This window comes from Plecotus auritus, assembly GCF_963455305.1.
Source record: "Plecotus auritus genome assembly, chromosome: 2".
NCBI classification, from domain to species: Eukaryota; Metazoa; Chordata; class Mammalia; order Chiroptera; family Vespertilionidae; genus Plecotus; species Plecotus auritus.
Window position 1 is genome coordinate 50,478,751 of NC_137771.1, and position 18,977 is coordinate 50,497,727.

Sequence of the window (18,977 nt, forward strand, 5' to 3'; positions counted from 1 at the left end):
CTTTCTGACTGATTTATTTCATTTAGCATGATATTCCCAAGGTCCATCCATGTTGTCCATGGCAGGACTTCATCTTTTCTGTGGCTGAGTAGTATTCTGTTGTATACATGCACCACATTTTCTTTATTCAACCAGCTATCAAAGGCCACTTTGGTTGTCTCCATGTCTTGGCCACCGTGGATAATGCTGCAATGAACATAGGAGTGCATACATCTTAGTGAATAAATGTTTTCAAATTATGGGTATCTACCCAGTTTCTGATATATGTCTTACCTCTTTAAGAAATCTGAGACAGGCAGCCTGACTGATTTTATGATACTTTCTTCCATTTATTTCATAAATATTTATCATGTGTATGCCATATGCCAAGTATTTGGCAATTGCTGGGCTGCAAATACGAGAAGGACGAATCCGCTCTTACTCTCAGAAAGCTTATAATTTCAGGTATGTAAAAGGGTCTGGGTGATGCCATGGCTATTCCTCAAAATGCTAAGTCCTAAAGAATCACTAGTGTAAGAGGCATGGAAGAGACCTCAGCTCTGAGAAAGGGACAGAGCGTGGGTGCTCTCCTTGGCTGGGTGCACAGGGACTCCACGCCCTGGCTCCATTGGATCTTCACAGGGTCAGCATTGTGTAGCGATGAAGGACATGGACTCTGGAGCCAGACTAACTGGGGTCTGAATCTGGCTTTGTTACTTATTAGCTGTGTGCACAGGCTAGATAGGGGTAATCATTTTGTCACTCAATAGCTATAAAATGGGAATAATAATACTCTCCCCAAATATGATTGTCATGAAGATTAAATGGAATCATTTGTGTCAAATACTTAAAATAGTGCCTGAAATAGTAAGTTTAATTTGTTTGCTCAAAAAAAAAAATAGTGTTTCCTCCTACCACAAGGATACCTTGGGTTCTATTCACTTTATTTTTTAAAGTACGTTTTTATTGATTTCAGAGAGAGGAAGGGAGAGGGAGAGAGAGAAACATCAATGATGTGAGAAGATAATTGATCAGCTGCCTCCTACATGCCCTCTACTGCAATTCAAGCCCACAACCCAGGCATGTGGCCTGGCTGGGAATTGAACTCAACCATTGAGTACACGGGCTGGGCGGGTTCTATTAACTTTAAATCTTGCTAAATTCCCTAAGCATCACATGTTGTTGAACATATATTCATTAGTAATTATTATTATCCATTATTAATTTATTAGGAATCTCCTATATGCCAAGTGTGTTTTCATAATTATGGGAGGCAGTATAAGAAGCAAGGATTTAGCATTAAACAGATCTGGGTAAGATTCTGGGACCTTGGGCAAGTAACGAGCTCTCAGAGCTTCAGCAAAGTCACCTATAAAATGAAGATGAGAGGGTCTTCACAAAAGCTGTGGGGATAGAGCCTCACCCTGTGGACTGCAGGGTCCGGGTTCGATTCCCAGTCAGGGCACATGCCTGCTGGGGCTGCAAGCTTGATCCCCAGTAGGGGGCATGCAGGAGGCAGCCATTCAATGATTCTCTCTCATCATTGATGTTTCTATCTTTCTCTCCCTCTCCCTTCCTCTCTGAAAGCAATGAAAATATATTTTTAAAAAGCTGTGGGGAGGGTTGAATCCATTCAGTATACAGTATAAGAGCTTAGCCAAGTGCCAGGTATTTGATAAGCACTCAACAGGGAGGAGCTAGAGGAGAAAAGGGAGGAAGAAAAGTAGGATTCTTGCAGAGGCAACACCCATTATTTGGCTAGAAAACTGAGGTTCAATGCCCTCAACCCCTGCCCTCCCATTCTGCACTGGTTCTCCTCAACTCCAGTTTCCTGAAATCCTGTTGACAACTCTTTTATTGAACAACCAGCTAAGTCTTAGCAAGCTATCCAGCTGTGGTTTGGAAAGAATGGGATACTACGCCTCCAGGACAACTTATTGAAACTATCTTTTAAATATAACACATTCTCTGAAATATGTTTTGATCCTCCTCCCTTTTAAGCAGATACAGTATCTCCCTGGAGATACTCATATAGCTGTATCGATTATGGCTACCTGATACTGCAGTTATCTGGGCACTTGTCATGTCTACTCCAGTTAGATCACAGTTACATTTTGTTTTGTTTTGTTTTTAAGATAATAGGGCTGTGTTTTGCTTGGAAGTCTTTTTATTTAATTCTAGTAGAATCCCAGGCTCTGTGGTGATCCTTCCAGATCATTGCCTTTTCATCTCCTTCTCAAAACAGATGTTCTATTTTACTTAGGGAAGTTGAGGGAAGGAGCCATCAAGTAGAAACACTTTCAGCTTCCAAACTGATCATTTTCCTGCGCCTGATCTCCAAGGAAGTAATGTCTACCTTTTGGGCAAAGCATACCTCTTTACTTATGCACATATACCTTTCCTTGTGCTCTTAGACTTATTTTGGGCAGTTGGCCAGCATAGCCTCATGTTAATCCTTACTCTCACCCTTGCTTCCAGGGTGAGAGTAAGGATTAAATGAGTTAGCATGTGAAGGGTACTTACTAGATAGAGGACTTAGCACATGGTATACACTCAGTAAATGTGAGCTATTATTAATTACCTTCTATCTTCTATGACTTGCTCCTTCAATGATCTTCTTTCATACCTTTCCTCAATCTTACTTTCAAATCTTCCCCATATAAAATATATCCTTCTGAACTCTGTATTCTACATAATTCATCACTCACTGGATTCTTTCCTTTGGTTGTAAATCAAACTTCTGGAACAAACAGTTCACATTTGCTGGTTTTATAACCTCTCTTCCCATCCCCTCCCTGACCCCCAGGAGACAATTTAGATTCCAGACCCAAAAGTCAACTGACTGCTCTGCAGTCACCAGCAACCTCTTTGGTGTTCCTCCCACTTGATGTCTCTGAAATTTAACACTTCTCCTCTTAGGAAAACCTTTCCCCACTTTATTCTCCGTTCTCTTCCTATTTTTCTGACATTCTCTTCTCTCTCTTTCATTGGCCCTATTTCCTCTGCCCATCTCTTCTTATAGACATGGTGGGAAAAATCTATATCTTTAGACCTGATCTCTCTCTCTCTCTCTCTCTCTCTCTCTCTCAGAGAGGAAGGGAGAGAGAGAGAGAGAAACATCAATGATGGGAGAGAATCACCGATTGATGCCGCCAGCACGCCCCCTGCTGGGGATGGAGCCTGCAACCCATGCATGAGCCCCTGACCGGAAGTGAACCCGAGATGCCTCAGTCCTCAGGCTGACACTCTGTCCACTAAGCCAAACTGGCCAGGGCAAGACCTGATCTCTTGACTGAACTTTAGACTCCTAGAGCCAAGTCTCTTCCTAGACATCTCTGCTTAGACAAACCACGTGCACCTCCAAATCAACCAGATGTCTTCCCTCTCCCAGTTAGTGATCTAACATTCCAACCATTTACCCACGTTACCTATCTCAAGGCTATCCTTGATTCATTACTCACACATCTAATCCGTTATCCAGACCAAATTCTACCTCCCTTATTCATAATGAATTGGCCTCTCCTCTCCATCCACCCCACCTCTTTGCAAGTCCAGACCATCATCATCTCTCCAACTTAAAACTGTTGAAGACCTTTTGTATTAGATCTCTAATCTCTGGTTTATAACTATAAATAATACAGTCTGTACACAGTTGACAAAGTGTGATCCTTATAAAACACAGACCTGTCTCCTTCACTTGCTGACTATAACTCTGCAATACCTTCCCATTGCCTACAAATAAAGCCTACATTTTAAACCCCATATCTAGCAAAAGCTTACTGGCTTCTCCAAGATCAAGATGCTGGGATTGTCTTTTGTCCCCAGATTCACCAAGGCACTTCTTTGTACCTGATTGCATATGATTCACAGTGTGCCTCATGTCTTTCTCCTTGTAGCATGATCATTGGGATAGTCCAGTTGACCCTAAAGTAGTGCCAGCAAGTGTGAATCCATGGTATTCCTCCTCTTGTATTACCTATATTAAAGTGCTTGCTATCCAGAGGCCCAAATAAAGGCCTAGAAATCATCCTAGATGTCTCCTTTATAAATGTAGTCAACAGATGCTGATAATATTATCTGCCAGGCATCATAAATAATACATCATCATAATAACAGCATACACTTATTTCATACTTACTGTGTGAAAAACACTATTTGAAGTGAGATAGATAGTAGAAAAATATAACACTTAGAATTAAAGTAGTCTAATAAATATATGTACCTCAAATGGTTGTGGTGAGGATTAAATGCTCAAAGTGTACTCTTGTATATATGACTAAGAATGTTTAATCCTCATAACAACCATTTGAGACACATACTATTATTCTGTTTTAGTAGTCTACCCAAGATCACACAGCTAATAAACACTGGAGCTGGGCTTTGAACCCAATCAGTGTAGCACCAAAGTCCATGCACTTAACAGTTACACTCTTTTGCCTTTGATTCAAATAGCAGTAATAGTAACATCCCTTAAGGATTCCTGTGTCTCAGGCTCTGTTCTGAATGTATTACATGTGTTGTTTCATTCAATCCTCACAACACCTTTTATGAGTTAGATGCTACTTTTGTCTTTGATTACCTATGCAAATAAACTTTGCTTAAAGACTGACAAATAAAAATTCAAACTGAAAACACAGAAAAATCTGGAAGTGAATACTCACTTCAAAAGAGTATGCATTTAGTCTTCTAAAAGTCTGATTTCAGAATTCTTTGGAATTTTTTTTCTCTTTTTTTCCTTTGGAATTTTAGATTTCTCACATCATTTATCACAGGCTTTCAAGTACTTTCCAGTATAAGAGTAAGAATGTCTTTTTATTCATTCAACTATCCATTCATTCAGCAAACATTTATTCAGCATCTACCATACACAAGACTCTAAATACTTCAGAGAACAATTCTTGTCTCAAAAAATATATCTAGAAATTGAAAAGAACATTAAAAACAGACCCTGGTTGGGTAGCTCAGTTGGTTAAAGTGTCATCCTGATACACCAATTGCAGTTCAATCCCCAGCCAGGGCATATACAAGAATCAACCAATGAATGCATAAGTAAGTGGAATAACAAATCTCTCTCTCTCTCTCTCTCTCTCTCTCTCTCTCTCTCTCTCTCTCTCTCTCTCCCCCCTTCCTCTTTCTCTCTAATTTAATAAATAAATGTTTTTTAAAAGAATATTAAAAACAGCTAGTTCAATGAAGTATGACAGCTAGAATTGTACAGAGGTTAAGAGAACAGACTTTAGAGCCAGACAGACTTTGTTCAAAGCTTGGCTTTGCCACTTACCTCAAATGTGCCCTTAGAAAACTCAGTTAAACTATTTATGCCTCTTTTTTTTCTTAGAACCTACATCACATGATTGCTGCCAAGATTTTAAGTTTTAACATATATAAAAGACTTTGATCAGTGCATGGAACATGGCAACACTAAGTGAAGGGCAGCTATGGTTAGTAGTGGTCATGGTATTACCATATAAAGGTACACGGGCATTGGAAAGCAAGGATGGCATGGCCAGTGTTGCTCAGTGGTTGAACATCGACCTATGAACCAGGAGGTCATGGTTCAATTCCTGGTCAGGGCACATGCCCAGGTTGCAAGCTCAATCCGCAGTGTGGGATGTGCAGGAGGCAGCCGATCAGTGATTCTCTCATCATTGATGTTTCTATCCCTCTCTCCCTCTCCCTTCCTCTCTGAAATCAATTAAAAAATATGTATTTTTAAAAAGGAAAACAGGGATGAAGAGAGTGTGTATTTTATGTTAGAGGTAGGAGTTCAGATAAGTCTTTAGAGCAAAAGATAACTCTAGATGAGTTTTAAAAGATGAGTAGTCTTTTCCTGGTAGACAAAGAGGAAAACTATAGATGGGCAAAGTTTTAATTCCTAAAGCTCATATATCTGGCTGAGAGTGGGTATAACATGTCTTTGTGTCTCCAGCATATTCCATTAGAGAACTCTGGCCATGGGAGATAGCAACATAACAAGGGTGGGGAAGTTCTCATCATGATCATAGATCTTTAAAAGCTATTATTTGAAAGCATGTTTATTATTGGACTGGGAATAATAATACCTTCTCATGTGTTTGGATAGCAGCAATTCTGTACAATTTTAAGATAATATCTTAGTAATCTTCACAACCTTGGAGGTCTGGCCAATTATAGCATCACCATTTTTCATATGGGAAAGCAGAAGTGCAAGGAGGGGAAGGCATAAATCCAGGGTTGCTTAAAATGTTATTAGTGGATCTAAGATCATACTAATTCCATACACCCCCTTTCTGTCTTTGTCTTGGAAAAATAGATTAAAATGCTATACTTGAAAAGGATGGAGTTAAAAAGTAATCAGAAAAAGTGATGGGCCATGCAGAAAATGTTGACTGAAACAGGTTTGTGATGAGGAATAGAATAGACATGTTGGGAATAAGTTGGACTGTTGGCCAAAAGAAAACTTTATTTACTTACTTATTTACATATATAGCTTATATACAGTAAACTACATAAATCGTAGGTGTACATGTTCAGGAATTTCCAAAAAGAAATACTATCTTTGTTTGCTAGAGATGCCATAACAAAATACCCCATACTGGGTAGCTTAAGCAACAGAAATTTACTGTCTCACAGTTCTGGTGGCTGGACGTACAACCTCAAGGTGCTGGAAGTGTTGGACTCTTCTGAGGTCTCTCTCATGGCTTGCAGATGGCCACTCTCTTGCTTCCTCTTTATTTGGTCTTTCCTGTGTGTGCTTGCACCCTAGGTGTCTTTCTCCTCTTCTTATATAATGTCAGTCTTATTGGATTAGGGTCTCTCTCTAATGGCCTGTTTTAACTGAATCACCTCTTGAAAGACCTTATCTCCAAATACTGTTACATTCTGAGGTGCTGAGGGTTTATACTTCAACGTATCATTTTGTAGGGGGGAATCACAATTCAGCCATAACAAATGTGTATATATAAGATATAAAACCACCCGGATTAAGATATAGCATATTTCCATCGTCCCAAAAGGCTCCGCTGTGTTCTTTTCCAGTCACGTAATCCTCCAGCAATAACCCTATTTCACTTGTACAGCAATTTATATGTTTTTTCCTGTTTTTGAACTTATTTTTTTTGTTGTTGTTAGATTTATTTCTAAATATTTGGATTTTGGCTGTAATTATAAATGGTAATTTAAACATTTTTATTTTCTAGTGTGGTACTGATATTTGTAAACACAATGGATTTGCTATAGTGACCTTCTATCAGGTGACCTTGCAAATTTAATTTACTATTGTAATATATTTATAGATTCTTTTATATGCACAATCATGTCGTATGTGAATAAAGATAATTTTACTTTTTCCTTTCCAAACTTTGTAGCTTTTATTTGTTTTCTTGCCTTATTGTAATGGCTAGTTCTTCCAATACAATGTAGAATTAAAAACTCACCACTATTATTTGATACTAGTGGCCTGGTGCACGAAATTCATGCATGGTGCGGGGGGTGTCCCTCAGCCTGGCCTGCACCCTCTCCAATCTGGGACCCCTCAAAGGATGTCCTACTGCCGGTTTACAGGGATCGGGCCTCAACCAGCTGTCGGACATCCCTCTCGCAATCCAGGACTGCTGGATCCTAACCGCTCACCTGACTGCCTGCCTGCCTGATTGCCCCTAACCACTCTGCCTGCCGGCCTGCTCACCCCCAAATTATGCCCCCCGACAGCCTGATCACCCCCAACTGCCCCCTGTGCCAGTGTGCTTGCCCCCAACTGCCCCCCTGCTGGCCTGCTCACCCCCACCTCCCCTCCCCACTGGTCTGCTCACCCCCAACTGCCCCCCTGCTGGCCTGCTCACTCCAAACTGCCTCCCCCCGCTGTCCTGATCATCTCCAACTGATCCCCACTGATGTCCTGCTCACCCCCAACTGGCCCCCCTGATGGTCTGCTTGCCCCCACCTTCCCTCCCCACTGGCCTGCTCGCCCCCAGCTGCCCCCCTAATGACCTGCTCACTCCAAACTGCCCTGTCCGCTATCCTGATCATCTCCAACTGACCCCACTGATGTCCTGCTCACCCCCAACTGGCCCCCCTGCTGGTCTGCTTATCCCCAACGACCCCGACCCCCACCAGCCTGATCACTCACAACTGCCGTCCCATTCTGGCCTGATCACCCACAACTGCCCTCCCCTCTTGGCCTCTAACCACCTCTACCTTGGCCCCACCACCATGGCTTTGTACAGAAGAACATCCAGAAGGTCTCCTGGAAGGTCTCCCAGTTTAATTAGCATATTACCCTTTTATTAGTATAGATAGAAGCCTGGTGCATGGGAGGGGGCCAGCTGGTTTGCCCTGAAGTGTGTCCCGGATCAGGGTGGGGGTTCCCTTGGGGCATGGGGCAACCTGGGTGAGGGGCTGAGGGCCAATTTTAGGCTGGTCAAGACCCCCAGTGGGGACCCTCACCCCATGGGGGTGTGGCCAGTCTAGGTGAGGGGCTGAGGTCTGTTTTCAAGCTGGCCACACCCCCTTCAGGCTGGGGGTCCCCACTGGGGTGCCTGGCCAGCCTGGGTGAGGGGCTGATGGCTGTTTGCAGGCTGGCCAAGCCCTCCAGCAGGGACCCTCACCCCATGGGAGTGTGGCCAGCCTGAATGAGGAGCTGAGGGCTGTTTTCAGGCTGACCATGCCCCCCCCGGTGACCCAGGCTCTCAGCCCTTCCTTTTTTTCTTTTCTTTTTTTTTTCTTCAGCACCTCCTTGAGCGGAGGCCAGGGCCAGCTGGAAGCAGGTATCTGGGATTTATTTATCTTCTATAATTGAAACTTTGTAGCCTAGTGCAGAGGCCAGGGCCTGCCAGGGTGGGTGGGAAGCTTGGCTTCCTCCATCACCAGGGGCAACCCAAGCCTCCTGCTCACTCCAGCTCCGTGGCTGCCGCCATTTTTTTGGGTTAATTTGCACACTCGCTCCTGATTGGCTGGTGGGCGTGGCTGGTGGGTATAGCGGCGGTATGGTCGATTTGCATGTTTCTCTTTTATTAGTGTAGACTAGAGGCCTGGTGTACAAATTTATGCACGGGTGTGGTCCCTTGGCCTGGCCGGCAATCAGGGTCATTGGGACTGTCTTGCCCAGTCCCGATAGGGGCCAATTGGGGCCAGCTTGCCAGGGGGAGGGACCACAGGAGGTTGGCTGTCCAAGGAAGGTTGGCTGTGGGAGCGCACTGACCACCAGGGGGCAGCTCCTGCATTGAGCGTTTGCCCCCTGGTGGTCAGTGTGCATCAGAGGTACCGGCTGGTTGTCCAGTCATTTAGGCTTTTATATATATATAGATAGATTTGTTTTGGAATGCTAACCAGTGCAATTGGATAAAAGAATAAAAAGAAAATCAAAAAGGAAACAAACATAATTATTTGTATAGATATAATTGTAAAACTTAGACAAAAAAAGAAAAATTATTTTAATCAACAAAAGGATTTATTAATATGGCTAATCACAAATTTAACATAAAAGCCAATTACTTTATTTTATTAAATATATTTTATTGATTTTTTACAGAGAGGAAGGGAGAGGGATAGAGAGTTAGAAACATCGATGAGAGAGAAACATTGATCAGCTGCCTCCTGCACACCCACTACTGGGGATGTGCCTGCAACCAAGGTACATGCCCTTGACCAGAATTGAACCTGGGACCCTTCAGTCCGCAGGCCGATGCTCTATCCACTGAGCCAAACCGGTTAGGGCCAATTACTTTATTTTAAAATAATGATTATCTGTCAGAAAGTAGAATGGAAGGAAATGTCTCATTCAAATTACTATTAAAAAGTTTAAATTCTAGGAATAAATGTAACAAGAAAGCACAGGAATTTAAAATGCCTCTGTGGTACATAAAAGAAGAGTTAAATAAATGAAAAAAAATACATTAATTTGGATAGAGGAGTCAATATTTTAAAAGACCTCAGTTATATTTGAATCAATCAAAAATATGAACAAGACGCTTGCCAGTGAGCTCATTGGTTGAATGTCAACCTATGAACCAGGAGGTAATAGTTCAATTCCCAGTCAGGGCACATGCCCAGGTTATGGACTTGATAACCAGTGTGGGGCACCCAGGAGGCAGCTGATCAATGATTCTCTCTTACCATTGATGTTTTTATCTCTCTTTCCCTCTCCCTTTCTCTCTGAAATAAATAAAAATATATTTTAAAAATATGAACAAGGCTTTTAGGGTTTTTTTGAAACTTGAATTAGATGATGCTAAAATTCATATGAAAGAAATGTTCATGTAAGAAAAAAGTTCTAAAAGAATCATGAGGGAGTAACAAATGAAGTCTTTAAAACTGTCTTTCCCTGATCTCAGATTAGACAGACAGCTCAATGAAACAGATGAATTTAAAACATAATAAAAGTCACTTCAAAAAATAAGAAAAATATGAATTTTTTAATAAATGATGTTGGTAAGAATGGTCAAACATTTTTAAAAACATAAAGTTGAACTTTCCTCTATTCCTTCTTTCATAAAAAATGTGGCGGTGGGAGAATGTAAATGTGAAAATAAAACCCATAGGGGCTAATATCCAAATTATATAAAGAACTCAACAACATAAAAGCAATCTGTTTTAAAATGTGCAAAGGACCCAAATAGACACTTTTCCAAGGAAGACATACAGATAGTCAACAGATATATATGGAAAGATGTTTAACATCACTAGTCATAATGAAAATGCAAATCAGAGCCACAATGAGATACCATCTCACTCCTGTGAGAATGGTTATTATCAATAAGATAATAACAAGTGTTGGAGAGGATGTGAGAAAAGGGAACCCTCACACACTGCTGGTAGGAAAGTAAACTGGCATGGCCACTATAGAAAATACTATGGAGGTTCCTCAAAAAATTAAGAATAGAGCTACCATATGAGCCAATAGTCCTTCTTATGAACATCTATTTGAAAATTTTGAACACACTGAAAAATGTGAAAAGTCAAATGGAAAAGACTTATATGATTTCACTCATAAAACAAAAAGCAACAAACCAACAAACAAACTCATAGACACAGTTGACAGAATGGTAATTATCATAGGGGGAAGGAGAATTGAGGGTGGACGAAGAGGGTAAAGGGTATTAAACATATGGTGATGAAAGAAGACTACACTTTGGATGGTAACTATACAGTGGCATATACAGCTACTGTATTATATAGTTGTACATCTGAAATGTATATGTTATTAACCAGTTACCCCAATAAAGTTAATTAAAAAAATAAATCATAAAATACCTAGAAGAGAACATGAGAATATTAATTAAAAATATTTTTTGGACCTAACCGGTTTGGCTCAGTGGATAGAGCGTCAGCCTGCGGACTGAAGGGTCCCAGGTTCGATTCCGGTCAAGGACATGTACCTGGGTTGCGAGCACATCCCCAGTGGGGGGCGTGCAGGAGGCAGCTGATCGATGTCTCTCTCTCATCGATGTTTCTAACTCTCTATCCCTCTCTCTTCCTCTCTGTAAAAAATCAATAAAATATATTTTAAAAAATATATATTTTTTTTTGCTTGGAAAAAGCCATTCTAATAATTTTCAAAACCTTCAAGAGCTATATAGGAAAATGTAATATTCAAATTTATATCATAACTAGTGTCCCGGTGCACAAAATTCATGCACATTAAAAGGGGATTAATTAGAGGAAATAATTTAATATTGCTATTTGCCCTTTCTCTATAATAGAAGTGTCAGAGATGAAAGAAAATTAGTAAAATGTATATGAAAACCTTCCTCCTGTCAGAGTCTGGGGCGCACCACAGGACCCAGAGTCAAGTCCCCGCCCACCCACATGCGCATCAAAATCGCGTGAGACCCAGACCTGGCTGCCCACCTCTAGATCCAGACCTGGCCAGTCCCATCCTTGTCAAGCCCCACTGGGCAGGGGGCATAGCCTCAGGTCCCCTGGCCCGACGCCAGGACGGGGGGCATGGCCTGAGGTCCCCCAGCCCATACCAGGGCAGGGGGCGTGCCTTGAGGTCCCCCGTCAAGCCCTGCTGGGTGGGGGGCATGGCCTGAGGTCCTCCATCAAGCCTTGCCAGGCAGGGGGGCGCAGCCTCAGGTCCCCCGGCCCAGCACCGGGAGGAGGGCGCAGCCTCAGGTCCCCCATCAAGCCCCACTGGGTGGAGGGCATGGCTTGAGGTCCTCCATGAAGCCCTGGCAGGCGGGAGGTGGGGGGGGGGCGCAGCCTCAGGTCTCCTGGCTCAGTGCTGGGGCAGGGGGTGTGGCCTGAAGTCCTCTGTCAAGCTCCACCTGGTGGGGGGTGCAGCCTGAGTTCCCCTGACCCAGTACTGGGGGTGCACCTTGAGGTCCCCTGTCAAGCCCCGCTAGGTGGGGGGCATGGCCTAAGGTCCCCTGTCAAGCCCAGCCAGGCACGGGGGTGTGGCCTGAGGTCCCCTGTCAAGCCCTGACGGGCGGGTTGTGGTCTGAGGTTCCCCTGCTTGGTGCCAGGGTGGGGGGGCACAGCCTGAAGTCCTCTGTCAAGCCCCACCTGGTGGGGGGTGCGGCCTGAGGTCCCCTAGCTCAGCACCAGGATGGGAAGCACACCTTGAGGTCCCCCATCAAGACCCGCCGGGCGGGGGTGCGGTCTGAGGTCCCCCTGCCTGGTGCCAGGGTGGGGGGCATGGTCTGAGGACCCCTGTCAAGCCCTGCAGTTGGGGGATGTGGCCTGAGGTCCCCTGTCAAGCCTCACAGGGGCGGGGGAGGGCGTAGCCTCAGGTCCTTGCTGATTGCTCGTTAAGGCTCCTTGTGGGAACTTGGCCTCAGCTGTGGGTGCAGCCATCTTTGTGACAGAGTGATGATCAATTAGCATATTCCCTATTTATTAGATAGGATAAATTTTTATCAATTTAAAGCTCTATGCAGTAAAAAAGGGCAAAAAAGACAACAGATTGAAAAAAATATTTGTAATACATATGACAAAGCATCCTTAATACACAAAAATTTTTCATAAATAGGTAAATAAAAAAGTAAATAACCCAATAGAGAAAATGGGTAAGGCAATTCATGGAAAAAATATTAATGGACAATGAACACATAAAAGATGCTCATCCCTATTCATATTTTAAAGTATACAAATTAGAACAAAAATAAGTGGACTGTTTTTTCTATCCAATTAAAAATTAAAAGATTAGTTAAGCCCAAGGCTGAAAGGTAATAAATATTTCTATGTATTGTTGATAGTATAAATTATTATAAACCTTTTATAGGAAATTTATCAGGATCCTTCTAAATTGCTAATGGGCATATCCTTTGACCTCCATTTTGAAATTTATCCTACTCATATACCTGCAAAAGTTTTCAGAGATATATGTAGAGGAATTCCACAGTTTTGTTGTGGCATAACTTTTAATAGAATTAGGGGCTGAATTGTGTCTCCCCCAAACTCATAATCCCCAGGAACCCAGAATGTGACTGTATTTGTAGATGGGGTTTTTAAAGAGGTGACTAAATTTAGATGAGGCTGTTGGTTTGAGTGCTAATCCAATTTGCCTGGTATCCCAATCAGAAGAGATTAGGACACAAAGGGATTCCCAAGGAAGACCATGTGAAGACTGGGAAGATACAGCCATTTACAAGGCAAGGAGGGAGGCCTCAAAAGAAATCAACCCTGCTGATACATTGATCTCAAACTTACAGCTTCCAGAACTGTTTGAAAATGAATTTCTGTTGTTTAGCCACCCAGTCTCTGTTATTTTGTTATAGCAATACTAGCAAACTAAGATGAATAGTGAAAGTGGAATCTTTTCAATGGCTTAAAAAGAAGCAAATGTTACCAGTGGTTACCTCCAGAAAGTTGAATTACAAAATAGGGAGGACAGAAGACAGGAAAATTTCTGTTTTACCTCATACCTTTCTGTTCTGTTAATTTTTAAATATTGAACCTATATTACTGCTATGATAAAATAAACTAGTTAATTTTTAAGTGATGAAGAATTTGTATTAATTTGTGTGTTTGTGTGTGTCAATTTTTCAAGCCCCAGAAAAATGTCCAGAAACCTTCATTGAGACCATGAAATGTTTCTCTCGTTTTATTTATCTTTAATTTGCTATTTCTTCATGATCTAGCTTCAAAAGATAAATGCAATTCGTTTGTATTCTTTTGTTTGGTTTAATTGCTAGAAATTCAGCAATATTGTTTTATAATGGCTTTTTCTTTCATAAATATTTGGATTTATTTCATCTGCTTCCAAAACTTGAGAAATCATAATTTTGTATACTCAAGGATTACACTGGGGTATTTAGGAAAAAAAATCCCTCAATTTAAAGTTAGTTATTTTCAAGAAGAAATCAAGCAACCTACTGTAACATGAAATAAGTAATAACCATGCAGTGTAATAACCCTCTCTTTTAATTATAAGCTATGCTAGAAGGGCTAGTGATAAATATATAGTAGACAGCAATGTTATTGGGAAATACTCCACTTTAAACACAAGTCAATGGCCTTACTTCAAATCTCCTGAGAAACGTGATTCTTAGATAACTAGAGGACTAGGAAAATGGTAGTCATTAATTATTAGTCAGCCTTAGATGTTAGTATAACTTTAATGCCAACCTTTTTTTAAAAAAAAAATGTAGAATCTAAGTAACTCTGGTTAAAAACATGTCAGCATGAAATAGTTAATAAATGGAGAATGCAATGTTTAATTAACACACCTGCAAATTGCTCAGATGTCCTTCAAGCAGAGATTACAGAGTAGGAGTGGATGAGATGCACTAACTGAAAGACTGGAATGCCCCCAGGGCTTAACTCCTCAAGCATTCTCACAATTGGCTTGCATGGGGTCTACACTTTACTGACATTATAATCCAATTGAATAAGCATTTCTCTTCTAGGCCTCCTATGGGCCTGAGCCTTCTGTTAAGGTCCTGTGAGGGCAACAAAGGAAGTAGGTGAAATTTGAAACAGCCAAGGCCTGGTGGAGAGAGAACTTTAGGAAACAGGCACCAATGATAGCTTTTGCCTGCCTTGAGCTGAGGGGAGGCCAGTCTTACTGCAACACTTAGACAAGGCACTGAAAATTGCAAATTAACAGGACAAGAGAAGAAATACCACATAATTTGAAGGAGATTTTATAAACTATTACTTTAAAGGCCCATGTTTAGGATGCATTAGTTATATATAGCTTAATCATTTCATCATTCACTTTGTTCAACAAATATTTATTTGGTGCTTGTTTATATGTCAGGCATTATGCCAGACCCTTGGAATATAATAATATCTCACATGACCTTTCTGACTTCCAGGAGCCTGCAGATTAATGGCTTTGACAAAAAGTAAGCTAATGACTAGGTTTTCCAAATCTTCAAATCTAGGAGAAGTCCTAGATTCATGCACAAACAGTGACTTTTCTCTTTTCCACAGTGGGTTCCTGGTTCAATGTTGAGGAACTATAAGCCTCTTTGTGTTTATAAAAATGCTTAGCACAAGGTTAAGAGAAAAGAGAAGAGAATGGGGGTGGGGGGTCCCCTGAATTTGAATCCCAATTTTGCAACTTTCTAGGTATGTGAAGTTGGTTAAAGTTTTAGAACGTCTTTGCTCCAAGTTTCTTTATCAGAGGATATCAGACTAAGGATAACAACTCACAGAGTGGTTATGAAGATTAAATTAGCTTTACTCGTGAAGTTTAATAGTGCCTGACTCATAGTTAACACTATGTTTTATTTACATGTATGTATTTCAGATTTAAAGAAACATACTGGTTTCAACATTCAAAAAGAAAATTTAAAATTAATGAACTAAAATTAATGTTTGAGTCATTACAATCTAGAATTATGTCATCTAATCAATTTAGTTTTAATTTTATTCATATACTCAAGAGGGGATAGAGACACATTTTTAAATTGATTAATTAATTAATTAATTTAAATTCTCACCCGAGGATATTTTTTCATTGATTTTTAGAGAGAGTGGAAGGGAGTGGGAGAGAGAGAAACATAGATGTGAGAGAGACACATTGATTGGTTGCCTCCAGAACATACCCAGACCAGGAATCGAACCTGGGACTCTTCTGTCTGCAGGCTGTTGCTTTATCCACTGAACAAAACCTACTAGGGTTAGAGACACATTTTAATAGGCTTGCCACAACATGGGGGAAAGCTTTTAATAGTTAAGAGTCTCTAGGTAACCTTAAGATTATAAAACATCCCTGAGCACAGAAAAAGGCTATTATCAGCATTGTGTTAAGTGCTTTGAATATTTTACTGGTGGGAAGATGAGGTCTTGAAGGAAAGATTTCAATCAAGAGACAATGTGTAGCAAAGTAAGAATTTATTGGCCACAGCAAACAATATACTTGGGACAGAGAAACAAGGAAAAGCATAAAAGAAGCAACAGGAGAGCCGAGGCTGGGCTGATTTGGCTTACTGGGAAGTTAGGGAAAAGGGGACAGGTTCAGGGGGTTAGCCTGGGACAGATTGCCACTGCCCATTGCTCCCTGGTTGCAAGTCTCATTGGGAACCTTAGAGGAAAGAAAGGGGGAAGGGAATGGTGAGGGCGTTCTCCCCTGAGGGAGAGTATGCACTGCGTCCTTCATCCTGAGTGTGTTTATTTCTCTCTTGCAGGTGGAAATCTTAGGAAGGTCTCAGGGGAGGGTCTCAGTGGAATATTCATCAGCTATCTAGGAGTGCTCTTTCAGGGCTGTGGTCTCCATAGATTGGTCATCATCAGGGCAGGGGTCATCAATCAACGCAGCTGGTCCTGAGGCAGCCACGCGTCACTTGTCTGGCTTTGCTACTTTTCTGAGCCTGGAGCTGAAATACAACTGAGGCCTAGATGTTATCTTTAAGGAGGAAAAGTCAGGCTCCAAAGTGCATGACCAGACATATCCTATGGGATGAAAGGTTACTCTGAGGGCGAGGCTCTTGTTCTCCCAGTTTGCCCCTTGCTAGACATCTGGGGCTTTCTGTCCCAGAGAGTTTTTGTACCTGGCCCATTATCCTTGCTCTACTCATGTCTTTAACTGCTGATAATGCTTACATTACTGATCCGCAATGTCTTGCCTATAAATATTAAATCCAAGTTATGAAAACTACATTCCTATAAGATTATTCATAATTTGTATTTATTCCCCTTAATATGAATATATTTGCATGTTTTACTGAAGAAATTGTTCATTTGTATAATAAAATTGAATATGTTACAGAAATAATAATATATTTCCCTAATTTTGGACTTGGTCATATGGCTTTCTTTGGCTGATGGAATATAAGTGGAGGTGTTAAGAGCAGGGGCTTTAAATGTGCTTGTGGGGGTTGGGTTGGGCTTGCCTCAGAGCTTCCCATAATTTACCATCGGGGAGTGTTCCCAGGGAACCATGATCCTAAAAAAATGAGAACTACAGAATAGCCTCCCCAAACTACAGTCTGGAGCAAACCCAGACAAACCCAGATGAGCCCACAATGACCTGAAGCCAGAAGCAGGCTCCCAGACCTACAAACCTGTAGGAAAGACACACTGCAATGATCCTATCTAGTAAAGAGAGAATATGCTAATTAACCATCACTCCATCACAAAGATGGCTGCACCCACAGCTGAGGCCAAGTTCCCATAAGGAGCCTTAACAAGCAATCAGCAGGGACCTGAGGCTACACCCTCCCCCACCCCCATGGGGCTTGACAGGGGACCTCAGGCAGGCAGGGCTTGACAGGGGATCTCAGGCCACACCCCCCACCTGGCAGGGCTTGACAGGGGACCTCAAGGTGCACTTCCGTCCTGGTGCTGGGCTAGGGGACCTCAGACTGCTCCCTGGCCCCAGCTCCAGGCCGGGGGACCTCAGGCCACACCCCCCACCAGGTGGGGCTTGACAGGGGACTTCAGGCCGCGCCCCCCACCCTGGCACCAGGCCAGGGGACCTCAGGCCTCAACCCCTGCCCCAGCACCGAGCCAGGGGACCTGAGGCTGCGTCCCCCTGCCTGGCAGGGCTTCACAGGGGACCTCAAGGTGCACCCCCAGTGCTGAGTTGGGGGAACTCAGGCCACGCCCCCTGCCCAGGCGGGACCTGAGGCTGCACCTCCCCTGCTGATGGGGCTTGATAGGGGACCTGAGGCTGTTCCCCCCTCCTGGTGTTGGGCTGGGGGACCTGAGGCTACGTTTCCTGCCCAGCAGAGCTTGACAAGGGTGGGACTAGCCAGGTCTGGATCTATCCCAATTGGGGGGGGGGGGGGGACCCAGCCGGGTATGGGTCTCACGCGATTTTGATTCGCATGTGGGTGGGCAGGGACTTGACTCTGGGTCCCATGATGTGCCCCAGATTCTGACAGGAGGAAGGTTTCCATATACATTTTACTAATTTCTTTCATCTCTGACACTTCTATTATAGAGAAAGGGCAAATAGCAACATTAAATTATTTCCTCTAATTAATCCCCTTTTAATGTGCATGAATTTCGTGCACTAGGCCACTAGTAGGATATAAAGAGAATGTGAAAGACTACTATCACAAATGGGTCGAAGAGCAGGCTCAGAGCCTGACTAACAAAACAACCGCAGCATTTCAGCAAAGAGAGTTACCTCCCACTTCATTCTCAGCTCCTCCTCATGCAGCGGCAAAGATCCCATCTCCCCCCAGTCTTCCAGGTCCTCCGCACCCTGGTTTGATGCCAGCACCCTATATGGGGGGACCTCCCATGATGCCAATGATGGGGCCTCCTCCTGGGATGATGCCAGTGGGACCTGATTCTGGAATGAGGCCGCCTATGAGAGGGCTCATGCCAATGATGCCTGGGCCCCCAGTGATGAGCCCTCCTGCCCATCCTATGCTGCTAGTCCACTGGGCCTGGAATGACTCAACCAGACAGATAAGGAGTGAGGGAGCCTCTTTCTATCGGTTGCTATGATCACAGCACCATGATCTTTACCAGGAGATCATGGTGCTGTGACTCTGGGTGTTTTCTAACAGCATGACCAGGAAGACTCACTCCCTCTTCCTATCTAAGAGAGAATAGTTTTGGAGGGCAAGAGTGAGACCAAAAAAAAAAAAAAGTAATTTTAATTTGTATTGTGAAAT

The 18,977-nt window shown here is 42.6% G+C and overlaps 1 pseudogene across 1 annotated transcript; it reads left to right on the forward strand.

Annotated features, from left to right (window-relative positions):
• The first annotated feature begins 349 nt into the window (after positions 1-349).
• Positions 350-18,772, forward strand: LOC308241064 (annotated as a pseudogene). Its single transcript has 2 exons — positions 350-444; positions 18,369-18,772. The product of its transcript is annotated as an uncharacterized misc_RNA (transcript).
• The last annotated feature ends 205 nt before the right edge of the window (positions 18,773-18,977 follow it).